We start from the raw sequence: 14036 nt of genomic DNA, 5'->3' as shown, positions 1-14036 counted from the left end.
CAACAGCCTTCCTGGATTATTTTCTTGGATTCCTTGAATTTAAATCAATAATACAGGTCACTCTAGAAGAGTGTATACAATCATTAACTCTCAAATTAAGCAATAGGCATTCTCTGATAATTTTAAATGTTTACTTACCTATCACCTTATTTTATACTTACGGAAGTTAGAAAAATAATAGAGCTCCCCTATGTCCTTCATGTTGTTTCCTCTAATGTCAACACCTTATATAACTTGAATACAATGACCTAAACCAGTTAATCAACATTGTTATAATACTATTAATTAATCCACAGGCCTTATTCAAATTTTACTATTCCCCCCCTCAATATCCTTCAGTTCCACAATTCAATCCAGAATCCCACACATACTTCAATTAGTTGTCATGTCCTCCTAATAGCCTACAATTCACGAGCTTCTCGGTCTTTCCTTGTCTCTCATGACTGTGGTACTTTTGAAGAGTACTGGTCATATATTTTATAGAATGTCTCCACAATTTGGGTTTATCTGATGTTTTCTCACAATTAGACTGAGGCTATTTACTTTTTTGGCAAAAAAACACAGAAATGATGCTGTATTCATCTCATTGCATTATATCAGGGATGTATAATGATAACATCTTATGAGTAGAAATGTTAAACTTGATCACTTGGTTAAGGAAGTCTCTTGTTTGTTTTCTACATTGTTAGATTGCTGTGCTTCCCTCTGCAATTACTAAATATCTTAGAAGACATACTTTTATATTACCAAAACATCCTGTTTCTCCTCAAACTGTGCCACGGACTACTTTTATCATCCCTGGTGGATATCTTGCCTGCAACAATTACTACTGTGGTGTTCCAATGGTGAATTTCTAATTCCCTTATTCCTTCTAAATTTATTAGTTAGAATTCCCCTATATGAAAGAACTGTCCTTTCTCCTGGTCTATATATTTACTTATATCATTATCAACTCAAGGATATCTATTATATTCTTTGGGTTATAACTCAGAATAATTGTTATTTATTTTGCTACTCGAATATTTTTTACTTTTAGTCATTGGCAGCTCTTTTAGCCTGGCTGGTGCCTGTGCTCTTTCCATATGTCCCATCCCGTTTATGATTATTTCCTTAACTTTTGACATTAAAACATGCCCCAGGCAGCAGACCGGGTGTGCAGAAGAGTGTGCCTGTCTCCAAAGTGCCATTTTAGAACAGGGACCTTTCTTCAATTAAGACTGCTTGAATCTGGCAGAAGGCTCCCCCTGGAGACAGAGGGAGAAGGTGCCCTGCACAGTCCGAGGTGAGCTGAAGGCCCCCACAAGCCCGGTCCCACCTGGCAGGAAGTCGGAGCCCAAAGGAGGATCCAGGGATTTGGAACCCAGAGGGCAATCCAGCTGCCCCACCTGGAGGGAAGTCTGTGGGACTTCAAGGCACACCTTTGTAACTAACTAAACACAGAAGGAGGAGAGATTCTGTGACAGTGACCATTAACATACTCAAAGTACCACTGTCTCACTAGACCTCTGGCATAACAGTTTTTGACTCGTTTGGATTGCCAGTTTCTGAAACTCCCGAAAGAATACGTGCCTCTTTAAAAAAAATTGTTTAAAAAAAAAAAAAAAAGAACACACCAAAAAGATGCCAGCCAGTACCAGCAGCACAGTGTCCCAACGCATAAAGCAAATTAGAAGACAGACAGCAGGGAAAAGAAAAACTACAAGCAAAGTAGCAACATCTAGAAAAAAGACACCCCCCCCCCCACACACACACAAAAAAAAACACCCACCAGCTTGCAACTACGGTGACTTGGAAGAACTTCTGAGCCTTCCAGAAAAAGAATTTAAAATTGCTGTGATGGAAAAACTGATAGAAGTCATTAAGGAAAACAACGCTCAGAAGAATGAAATTGAGTCCCTAAAGAGGGAAGCCATTAAGGAAAACAACACTCAGAAGAATGAAATTGAGTCCTAAAGAGGGAAGTAAAAGAAATGCAGGAGATCAAAGAATTAATGGAGATGCTAAAGAACACTGGGAAAAGCAATGAAAGAAGAACAGATGAAATGGAAGAACGAATAAGTACTCTTGAAAACACAGAAATAAAAAGAACCAAAACAGAAAAGGAAAGAGAAGTACGAAGGAAAAAGACCGAAGAAAGACTTCGGGAACTATCTGACTCCATGAGGAAAGGAAATATAAGAGTTATAGGAATACCAGAAGGAAAGGAGAGAGATGTAGGAACAGAGAAAATATTCAAAGAGATAATTGAACAGAACTTCCCAAATGTGAAGGAGCTGAAAATTGATATACAAGAAGCAAGAAGAACACCAAACTTCCACAACAAAAGGAAAAATACAGCAAGACACGTAATAGTAAAGCTCCCAAGATTCCAAGACAAGGAAAAAATAATGAAGCTGACAAGAGGGAAGGAACAGATAACATTCAAAGGAAAACCAATCAGGCTGACATCAGACTTCTCCGAAGAAACAAGGAGAGAGTGGAGGGACATAGTCAACAGACTCCAAGAAAACAGATGCCAACCAAGAATACTCTATCATGCAAAGCACTCCTTCCTCTACGAAGAAAGAATAAGGAACTTCCCAGACAAACAGAAACTCTGGAATTTCATTACGACTAAACCCCCACTCCAAAAAATACTACAAGGAGTCCTAAAGCCAAAACCTCAGAGGGATGAATAACAACGAAAGAAGGCCAAAAAAAAGTTATTAAAAGAATAAATACATGGATGGCGCTGGAAGGGATCATGCTCAGCGAAATAAGCCAAAAAGAAAAAGAAAAATACCGGATGGTCTCACTCATAGCAGGAATCTAGAAAACTTAAGTAAGGGACCAGGAAAATGAGTAACTATAAGAAAGTGAAAATCAAAATCAACAAAAAACTATGAACCAGAGACACTTTTTGGGGGGTGGGGGGCGGGGGGCGGGAAGGGAGGGATTGGGGTCAGAATGGGGGGGTTGCAATTGTATGGGGAATATAAAAATAAAATTTATTATTTAAAAAAAAGAATAAATAAATAAAATCAAAGGAAAGACAAACACAATGGCAAGTACAGATGCTAACATATCAATATTAACTCTAAATGTAAATGGACTAAACTCTTCAATAAAAAGACACAGAGTTGCAGGCTGGATCAAAAAACAAAACCCAACCTTTTGCTGTCTCCAGGAAACACATTTAGCTACAAAAGATAAAAATAGACTCAAAGTTAAAGGATGGAAAACAATCCTACAAGCAAATGGACCAAAAAAGAAAGCAGGAACAGCTATACTTATATCAGATAAAACAGATTTCAAACTCAAAAGGGTAAAAAGAGACCCCAATGGCCACTACATTATGATCAAGGGGACAATACTTCAAGAAGAAATAACACTCATTAACATATATTCACCAAACGAAGGAGCACCAAAATATATCAAACAACTATTATCATCTTTGAAAACAGACATCATAGAAAACACATACGTAGTGGGAGACTTCAACACACCACTATCAACAATGGATAGATTAACAAGACAAAAAGTAAGTAAAGACACTAAAGCTTTAAATAAGGATCTAGAGTGCTTGAGCTTAACAGACATCTATAGAACACTAAACCCCAAAAAATCTGAGTACACATTTTTCTCAAGCGGACACGGATCATTCTCCAGGATTGATCACATACTGGGACCCAAGACAAACATCAACAGATTCACCAAGACTGAAATCATACCAACCATCTTTTCTGACCATGAAGGCATCAAACTAGAAATAAACCATAAAAACAAGGCAAGGAACTCTCCTACCTCATGGAGACTGAAAACCACACTACTGTAAGACCACTGGACTAATGAGGAGATCAAAGAAGAAATTAAAAAATTATTTGAATTGAATGACAAGGAGGACACCAATTTCCTAAATGTATGGGATGCAGCAAAAGCAGTAATAAGAGGAAAATATATAGCAATAGAGGCTCACATCAAGAAACAAGAAAGAACTCAAAGAAACAACCTAATCTCAAAGCTCAAAGATCTAGAAAAAGAACAACAAAAAACCCCAAAACCAGTAGGAGAAAAGAAATAATAAAAACCAAAGCAGAAATAAATGAAATTGAAACTAAAAAAAAAAAAAAAAAAAAAAAAAAACAATCCAAAAGATCAATGAAGCCAAGAGCTGGTTCTTCGGAAAAACAAAATAGACAAACCCCTAGCCAGGCTCACAAAGGAAAAAAGGGAGAAAACACAAATAAACAGGATCACAAATGAAACAGGAGAAATCACAATGGACACAGCAGAAATCAAAAGAATAATCAGAAACTACTATGGAGAGTTATATGGAAACAAGTTCAGCAATCTAGAGGAGATGGACAAATTCCTACAACTCTACAATCACCCAAAGCTAGATAAAGAAGAAATAGAACACCTAAACAGACCAATTACAAGCTGCGAAATTGAAATGGTAATCAAAAACCTCCCCAAAAACAAAAGCCCAGGACCTGATGGATTTACAAATGAATTCTACCAAACATTCAGAGATGAATTAGGGCCTATCCTTCACAAATTCTTCCAAAAAATTGAGAAGGAAGGGATAATACCAAACACGTTCTATGAGGCCAACATTACACTTATACCAAAACTGAACAAGGACAACACAAAAAAGGAAAACTATAGGCCAATCTCCCATATGAACACTGATGCAAAAATCCTCAGTAAAATTTTAGCTATCAGAATCCAACAATGTATCCATAAGATAATTCACTACGACCAAGGAACACAAGGATGGTTCAACATCCGAAAATCAATCAACGTTATCCAACACATCAACAAAAAGAAATATAAAAACCATATGATAATATCAATGGATGCCGAGAAAGCTTTCGACAAAGTGCAACTTCCATTCATGATAAAAGCCCTTGAAATTCTTGGGAAACAAGGAACATACCTCAACATCATAAAGGCCATATATGACAAGCCAACAGCCAGTATCATTCTCAATTGCGAAAAGCTGAAAGTATTCCCATTAAGATCTGGGACAAGACAAGGATGTCCACTCTCACCACTGCTTTTCAGTATAATACTGGAAGTCCTAGCCAGAGCAATAAGACAAGAGAAAGACATACAAGGAATCCAAATAGGAAAAGAAGAAGTCAAACTATCACTATTTGCAGATGATATGATAATATACATAGAGAACCCCAAAAACTCCGCAGAAAAACTAAATCAACTCATCAATCAGTTAAGTGGCAGGCTACAAAATCAACATGCAAAAGTCAGTAGCCCTCCTATACACAAACAATAAATCTGAAGAAGAAATAAAAAAAAAATCCCTTTTATTATTGAAACAAAAAAAATCAAATATTTGGGAATAAATCTAACAAAAGAGGTAAAGGACCTATACAAAGAAAACTATAAAACACTGTTGAAAGAAATAGAAGAAGACACAAAGAAATGGAAAGACATCCCCTGCTCATGGATTGGAAAAATAAACATTATTAAAATGGCCATCCTATCAAAAGCAATATACAGATTCAATGCTATTCCAATCAAAATTTCAATGTCATTCTTCAAAGAAATAGAACAATTATTGATGAAATTCATATGGAATCACCAAAAACCCCGAATAGCCAAAGCTCTCTTGAAAAAACAAGAAGGGAATGGAGGCATCACACTCCCAGACTTCAAACTATACTACAAAGCCATAATCATCAAAACTGCATGGTATTGGAACAAGAACAGACACACAGACCAATGGAATCGAATAGAAAATCCAGAAATAAACCCACAGACTTATGGTCAACTAATCTTTGACAAAGGAGCAAAGACTATGCATTGGAGCAAAGAAAGTTTGTTCAATAAATGGTGCTGGGTCGCTACATGCAAAAGAATGAAGCTTGACCACTACCTCACAGCATACACAAAAATCAACTCAAAATGGATTAAAGAACTAGACATAAGACCTGAAACCATAAAATATATAGAAGGAAATATAGGCGAAACACTACATGACATGCACCTCAAAGACATCTTTACAGACGCATCACACAAAGCAGTGATAGTGAAGGCAAAGATCAACAGCTGGGACTACATCAAATTAAAGAGGTTCTGCACAGCAAAAGAGACAATAACAAAAACAAAGAGAAACCCCACCAACTGGGAGAACATTTTTGCACCCAACACTAATGATAAAGGACTGATCACAAAAATCTACAAAGAGCTGATAAGACTCAACAAAAACAAAGAAAATAATCCAGGCAAAAAATGGGCAGAAGAGCTAAAAAGAAATTTCTCTTAAGAGGAAATGCAAATGGCCAACAGGCATATGAAAAAATGTTCAACATCACTTGTAATCAGGGAAATGCAAATCAAAACTACAATAAGATACCATCTTACACCAGTGAGAATGGCACATATTAAAAAAACTCGCAACAACAAATGTTGGCGAGGTTGTGGAGAAAAAGGAACCCTGCACTGCTGGTGGGAGTGCAAACTGGTCCAACCACTATGGAGAGCTGTGTGGAGATTTCTTGACCTACTAAACATAGAGCTTCCATATGATCCAGCAATTCCACTGCTAGGTATTTACCCAGAGGACACAGAAACATCAATTCCAAAGAGCACCTGCACGCCTATGTTTATAGCAGCACTATTTACAATAGCTAAGCTTTGGAAACAACCCACATGCCTAAAAATAGATGACTGGATCAAGAAGATGTGGTACATATACACCATGGAATATTACTCAGCATTCAAAAAAGATAAACACGCAATTGCAGCAACATGGATGGCGCTGGAAGGGATCATGCTCAGCGAAATAAGCCAGAAAGAAAAAGAAAAACCCAGATGGTCTCACTCATAGCAAGAATCTAGAAAACTTAAATAAGGGACCAGGAAAAAGAATAACTATAAGAAAGAAAATATCAAAATCAACAAATAACTATGAACAAGAGACACTCTATGGGGTGTGGGGGGCAGGGAAAGGAGGGCTTGGGGTAAAAATAAGGGGGTTGTAATTGTATGGGGAATATACAAATAAAATTTAAATTGAAAAAAAAAAAGCCCCAGGCACTTATGTCCTCTTTCTAGGAATGAATAGAATTGATTATAAACGCTATTGATTTTATATATTTATCTTATATCCTGATACCTTATTGAACTGTTTTATAACCTGAATTAGTTTTTTTGATTTTTAAAAATTTTTTATTTTTAGATTATTTATTTATACAAGCATTGGGTATAGTCAGAAGCACGGGAGGGTGAGAGAATTCACCAGAGCCAGAGCAGGGAGCAGAACAGGCAGACTGACGAAATACACTGCTGAGGGGAGCAGTGGGTGGCAGGAGAGGTCTACGCGCCATGTGGGACCCTCACCCGGAGGCTGGGGATTGAACCGGCACTGCAGAGGCCCTAACCTGAATTAGTTTTATCAATGATTTCCCTATGGTTTTCCATATGAACTATCACATCACCTGCAAATAAAGCGTTTTGCATCATCTTTACCTAGTCTTATGTCTCCAACTGGTTTTTCTTGTTTAACTACATTGGTTAATACCTCTACTAATTTGGAATAGTAACAGGGATAGTGGTCTGCCTTCCTCCTGAAATTAGTAGAAATGCCTCTGGTACTGTCCTATTAAGTAAGATACTAAATGTTTAAAGACTGTAGCATATATATTTTATAACTTTTTAGTTTTCATTTTTTGAATTTTTTTATTATTTTTTTTAAGATTTATTTATTTATGCAAGCACTGGGTACAGTCAGAAACGCAGGAGGGTGAGAGAATTCACCAGAGCCAGAGCAGGGAACAGAACACGCAGACCAATGAAATAAACTGCTGAAGCGCTGCAGGAGAGGTCTGCACGCCATGTGGAACCCTTGCCCGGCGGCTGAGGACAGAACCAGCGCTGCAGAGGCTGAAGGCAGCTTTGTAGCCCAGCGCTCAACCGCTGTGCCATCAGGGAGGCCCATTTTGAATGTTTTATAATGACTAGGTAATCAAGTCTGTTAAAGCCTTCAGTGTATATGGAAATAATCATTTCATAACAGTGAAACATACTTGCATTGGTATGTTATTTTCTTAATATAGTATTGTACTGTTTTCTAATTTCTAAAAATATTTTAGATCATATTAGTGATAATAATCTGCAGTTTTCTTTGTTTTGGTATTATCTTAATTGAATTCAGGTATTTAGTGTTACACATACTTTATAAAAGGAGTTAGGATATATTCCTTCCATTACAATGTTCTAAAATAATCTAAGAATTATTGGGACTATCTGTTCCCTGTAAAATCATCTGGACTTCATATTTCAGTCGGGTAGTTCCTTAATAATTTTCTCCACTTCATCTTTGGAAAGTGATCTCTTCAAGCTTCCTTACTCTAAAGGAGGCAATTTTGGTAATTGTATTTCTATAAGAAGTTATCTATTGTAAGGTTTTCTACTTTATTTGCACAGAGGTTGACAAAGGATAGGCAATTCCACTTTGCATGTAAGTGTGGAATCATAAAAATGATGGTGCATATGGAAAATGTGAAAAATAATCTTAATAATTTAGGGGAAATTACAATTTTTCTATGACCTTTAAGCATATTCATCAAAATATTAGAAATTCTCTTATTCTTAGCTATAAATGCATAGAGTAATGAAAGCAAAGAACTTGTATTTATTTAGTAGGCTATGATTAAACAATAGAAACATCGAGAATTAAAGTGTGTTTGCTTTATTCTTTCGTGGAAAAACTTATCAAGAGTAGCTTGAACAATGTTGGTCTCCTTTTCCCCATCATATAATGTATGATATGGAGCAAGCAACTGAAATGGAATGTTTTTGTTATCATTATTTAAAAAAAATAATAATTTCAGCTTTATTTCTTGTTTTCACCCAAGAGTTGTTCAATAGAAGAGTTGTTTTAAAATTTCTTTTTTAAAAGTTATTTATTTATTTATATATACAAGAACTGGGGTACAGGCCAGAGGTGCGGGGAGAGGTGAGAGGATTCACCAGAGACAGAGTGGGGAACAGAACAGGTGGAATGACTGAAGTACACTGCTGAGGGGAGCTGTGGGTGAGCCAGGAGAGGTCTGCTGCGCCATGTGGGTCACCTCCCTGGCCGCGGATCAAATTCGTGCTGCAGTGACTGTGGACAGCTTCATAGGCTGCGTCTGAACCCCTTGCACCACCAGGTAGGCCCTTTTTGAAAATTTCCATATGGAAGGAGCATTCTGCTTTTATAATTTCTAACTTTACTGCACTGTTACCAGTGTTGTTTACAGTATTTCTACTTAATGGAAATTACTTGTTTTCTTTGTGATAATATTTGATCATATTTTGTGTATATACCAAAAACATTTGAGATGTATTCCATTATCTTGAATATAAGGTATAGAATTTGATATATAGTCATCAGATCTACTTTATTCTTACAGTTGTTTAGATTTTATATCTTCTCACCTATTTTTTGGATCATTTTGTTCATCTCAGTCTGAGGTTTGTTTACCTCAGAGAGAGGTATCTGACAGTCTTTTATGCCTTAGTGTGTTTCTATGTCTCCTTACATCTCCTATAGTTTTTACTTCATAAAGATGGTTGTTGCATTATTTAGCATACAAATATTTATAACTATTATAACTTCATGGTGAATTGTAGCCCTTAGCATTAGAAAGCCTAATTTGTTTTGGGATTGAGTAATACTTTGATATATCAGGATCACTACTCTTTTTTTATTTCCATTTTCCTGGTACCCCTTTGGCCATCTTGTCATTTTTGTCCTGAGTTATTTGTGGTATACTCATATAGTTAGGTCTTGTTTTGAGAGCCAAAAAAACTTTAATAGCTGTTAAGCCCATTCATACTTCTTGGCAAGACTCATATACTTGGTCTCAACCATGTCATATTTCATAATTATGTATTACATTAGCTTCTTTATTTACCAGATACATATTCTTTGCTCTTTTAATAATGAATTTTGTTTTTAAGGTTTGTAGTTTAAATTATCTTTTGTATTTAGATTCTTTAAAAATGTCCTTCATTTTCTTTTTTAACCCTTTATTGCTTTATCAGTTTCTATCATTTTCAGTGAACTCAGCGGTGAGGAATCTAGGAATGATATCTATACTATGCCAGCCAAGAGGCTCCCAGTGCAAGCACTAACCCTATACTGGGAAAGGGAGTCCTAGCTGTGTGGAACATTCATAGGCCAGAGGTTGGGGGGATGACATGGGTACAGCTACAACTTGAACTCGTGAAAGCAAAGAGATTCCTGATAGTCTATTTTCTGAACCCTAAGCACAATTAGGTACTGACAAAATGGGAATAGGAATCCATCCAAGTTTGATGTACTATTATCCTCTGATTGAAAGGGTCCTTGGTGATTAAGGGGCATAGAAATTTGCTCACCAAAACTGGAAACATGACTTAAATAGCGGTGACAACCTAAGCTTTGAGATTCCTCTGTTTCAACAACAAAAGAAAAAGTATTCTATGAGTTTTTAAGCTTACCTGGCAATGAGTTCAGTGATAAAGGTCTAGTTAACATCCAATCAATGGAAGAATACACTTCCACATAAAAGTATAAAGACATTGGTTTATACCTCACCTACTAATTCCTAATTCTGCAAAAAAAGCAAACAACTATTTACAGGTTGAAGATATATGTGTGTACATTTCTGGAAGATCAAAGGAAGCAATGCTATCAAGTAAATATTTTAGCCTTTGATGATAATAAAAATTCTCAGAAGAAAAACACTAACTTCTGCGTAACATTAAAATCAGAGGCATAGCATGATCCAATAAAGCAATTAGTTCTCAGTGCAGTTCTGTTTAAGGTAACATTACACAGTGTATAGGACTTAACTGTCACATAATCAAGTGACACCATTTAAATCAATAAGGACTCATTCCATTTGCTACTTTGCAGGGACAACTCTGTAAATGCCTGTTGGTTTCACTTGGGGGAGATTCAGAATGAATAGTATGACCTGAGAAAAATAGGGAAGCAAACCTACGTGGCTAGGTGGCACCAAAATGACCTACCTACTAAGAATCCTAGCCAATTAAAGATAATTGGGTGCTCTGCAGGGAGAAAGCTAAAGTCTACAGGAAACAAAAACTGGTGTTTTATTATATGATGCTTTATATAAAGAGGTAAGAGAGGATCATAGACATCCATTGAACATGTTTTGCACAGAGCTCAGTGTTCTGGGTAGCTAGTGGGAGACACTGAATCACCATTATGCTGAACACTCTGATCCATCACTATAAATTACCTAGATTGCCTTTAATGTACCAGTGGATAAGTGGTGGTAGCAATTCACTATTGTGCTGAACTACTTACTGCCTTTGGGAAAGACAGTGCAGTGGGAAAGCCAACCTTAGATATGGAAAGAATACAGCCAAGTATTTTTCAGCCTCCTAAAATATTTCATTATTTTCCATGTGATACTTAACAAAATAAATCAACTGACTGCAAGGTATGCTTGGGGCTTAATAACCCCACATCATCTATCACATAGCACAAGTCATATCTTTATACTTGATATAACTGCTCATGAATATCTGTTCTGCACAGTTTCCTATGTAGCCTGGAAACATATTGTAGTGGGCTGAATGGTGGCTCCCACAAAAGATATGTCCACATCCTAATTTCTGGAGCCTATGAATGCCATCTTATTTAGAAAAAGAGATCTTGCAGATACAATTAATTTAAGGCTTCTGAGATGAAGAGATCATCCTGGAATATCCAAGTGGGCTCTAAATCCAGTGACAAATGTCTTTATGTAAGAAAGGCACAGGGAGATGTGAGACAAAAGAGGAGGCAGTGTAACCATGGAGGCAGAGATTGGTGTGATTCATTGATCCACAAGTCAATAAATGCGAATAGCCATCAGAACCTAAAAGAGGCAAAAAATAGAACTGTCCGTAAAGTCTCTAGAGGGAGTACAACCTGGCTGAATTTAGATTTCTGGCCTCCAGCCGTGGGAGAGAATAAATCCCTGTGTTTTAAGCCACTTGGTTTGTGGTATTTCTTAAAAAAAAAGAGAGAGATTTATTTTTTACTTATTTATGCATAAAGATCTGAGGTATAGGCCAGAGGTGCAGGTGTGTGTGTGTGTGTGTGTGTGTGTGTGTGAGAGGGAGGGGGGGATTCACCAGAGAGAGTGGGGAGCAGAACAGGTGGATCTACTGAAACACACTGCGGAGGGGAGAAGTAGGAGAGACAGGAGAGGTCTGCTGTACCATGTGGGTTAGCTTCCCTGGCCAGGGATCGAACTCGTGCTGTAGTGGCTGCCGATAGCTTCATAGTGCTGAGATGCAACCCCTTGTGTCACTAGGGAGGCCCCAGTTTGTGGTATTTCTTATGGCAGCCCCAGGAAACAAATACACACATTTATCCAATAGAAGAGTAACTGAAGACTTTAGACAAAGAGATACAGAAGTAGAGGCAAATGAAACGTGGTCTTTGTTCCTGGCTTTAGAAACATCAAATCACTAGGCAACAGACACTCTGTGAAGTCTGGGAAACCTCAAATTGCAAAACATCGATCAACTCATACTTATTTTTCTTAAGAAAACGAAGGCTTAAATCCTTAACTATTATAATTTTCCCTTTCAACTTTTGAGAAAAGCAAGACATATGATAAGCCCGATTTCAATTTTACAAACAAGTCAGATTAAATACCACCAGATCCAAGGTTTCTAGAGCAGCATTTTCACTCAAGGCACAGTGCAAGAAAGAGTCTGCCTTATCTTGCTCCAAGTCAAACATCTCAAGCACCAAGCAGAACATAAAATGCTAAAGAAGGGATAGGAATATAAGTTTAGTACCCAGGCAGGATCTCATCAATCTGTACCCAGACCCCATTCATATTGTAACAAACACTTACCTAGACTAAGATTTTGTACTAAACAGAATTAAATTCTAACTGTCCTTTGTTTTTGCTTTCCCCTACAAAGCCCGTCCCTTCTTGTGATAAACTTTTAACTGACAACTAATGCATTTCTCTCCAACAGTATTCCCAGAAACTTGGAAAATTGTTAGATCCCTAACAAAAATTCTCTGTACCTCTTTGATGTTGATAGTAACATCAAAAACAAACACCTGCTGATTGTTTCCTGGTGATGGCCCCCAGGAAACACTCCCTGCTGAGAAAGCCTAATGTTGTGACTCATGATGCCTAGACTGCCTGACACCCCTTGGACCTGGAAACATGAAGCCCTCCCCTCCTCCCCCTCTCACATACCACACTCCCTTACTTATCTGATTACAGCACACCTACCACTCAAGGAGCCAGCTTTAGGGTGTCAATCCCATTAATCCCTTGGTGGCCACCCGGAATAAACTCCTTTGTGAAGGCAAAAGACCTAGCTTGGTCACTTTCAGATTTGCTTCTGATAACTTTTTTTTTTGAGTTTTTAAAATGAATATAGGCAAACAAAATAGCTTTACCATATACTGGATAAAGACAGAGTTTTATATACCTACAATGGCACACATATATCTGTATATATTTTCAGAAAGAAAGAATAAAAAGATAAACCAAAAACTTTGAAAGATTAATTTTAGGAAGGAGGGGTAGAAAATAGGGAGGAGAGAGAAACAATAGCTGGATCTTTTTGAATATATTTTCTTTTGTAGTTTGATGTTTGATCCGGGCAAACATTTTATATCGCTAAAAATGAAATTAGAAGTCTTTAAAGAAAGGAGTATGGGTTCAAGGACAGACTACTTGGATTGGTTTTACTGGTTGTACCATTTAGTAGTTTTGGGCAAGTTACATAAATTCATCTGTAAAAATGGGAATAATAACACTTTATAGGAGTTGTGAGGATTAAGTGGGTGGATTTATATAAAGGGCTTACCATGGTACTGAGCTCATGGTAATTGCTAAGTAAATTCTTGCTGCAATTATTTTATGATGATCATCATAAAGCTTTATTTCTAAAAGTATAAAGAAATATAGATAAGCTCTCCTATCTAGTCCATAAAGTAACTGTTGATGGGGTAAAGGAGATTTGAGTTAATAAAGATGTGAGGGGTTTAGCTCCCTAAGACAGGGTTCCCA

The 14036-nt window shown here is 37.0% G+C and overlaps 1 protein-coding gene across 1 annotated transcript in view; it reads right to left on the bottom strand.

Annotated features, from left to right (window-relative positions):
- The window catches only part of JADE3 (jade family PHD finger 3), a gene marked incomplete at its 3' end in the record, with an annotated part of 62801 nt that overhangs the window by 33839 nt on the left and 14926 nt on the right, over nt 1-14036 (bottom strand). The window lies entirely within an intron of this gene.

Source organism: Talpa europaea (genome assembly GCF_964194135.1).
Source record: "Talpa europaea genome assembly, chromosome: X".
NCBI lineage: Eukaryota > Metazoa > Chordata > Mammalia > Eulipotyphla > Talpidae > Talpa > Talpa europaea.
The sequence above is the reverse complement of the archived record's forward strand: the minus strand, read 5'-3'. Positions and strand labels throughout refer to the sequence as shown.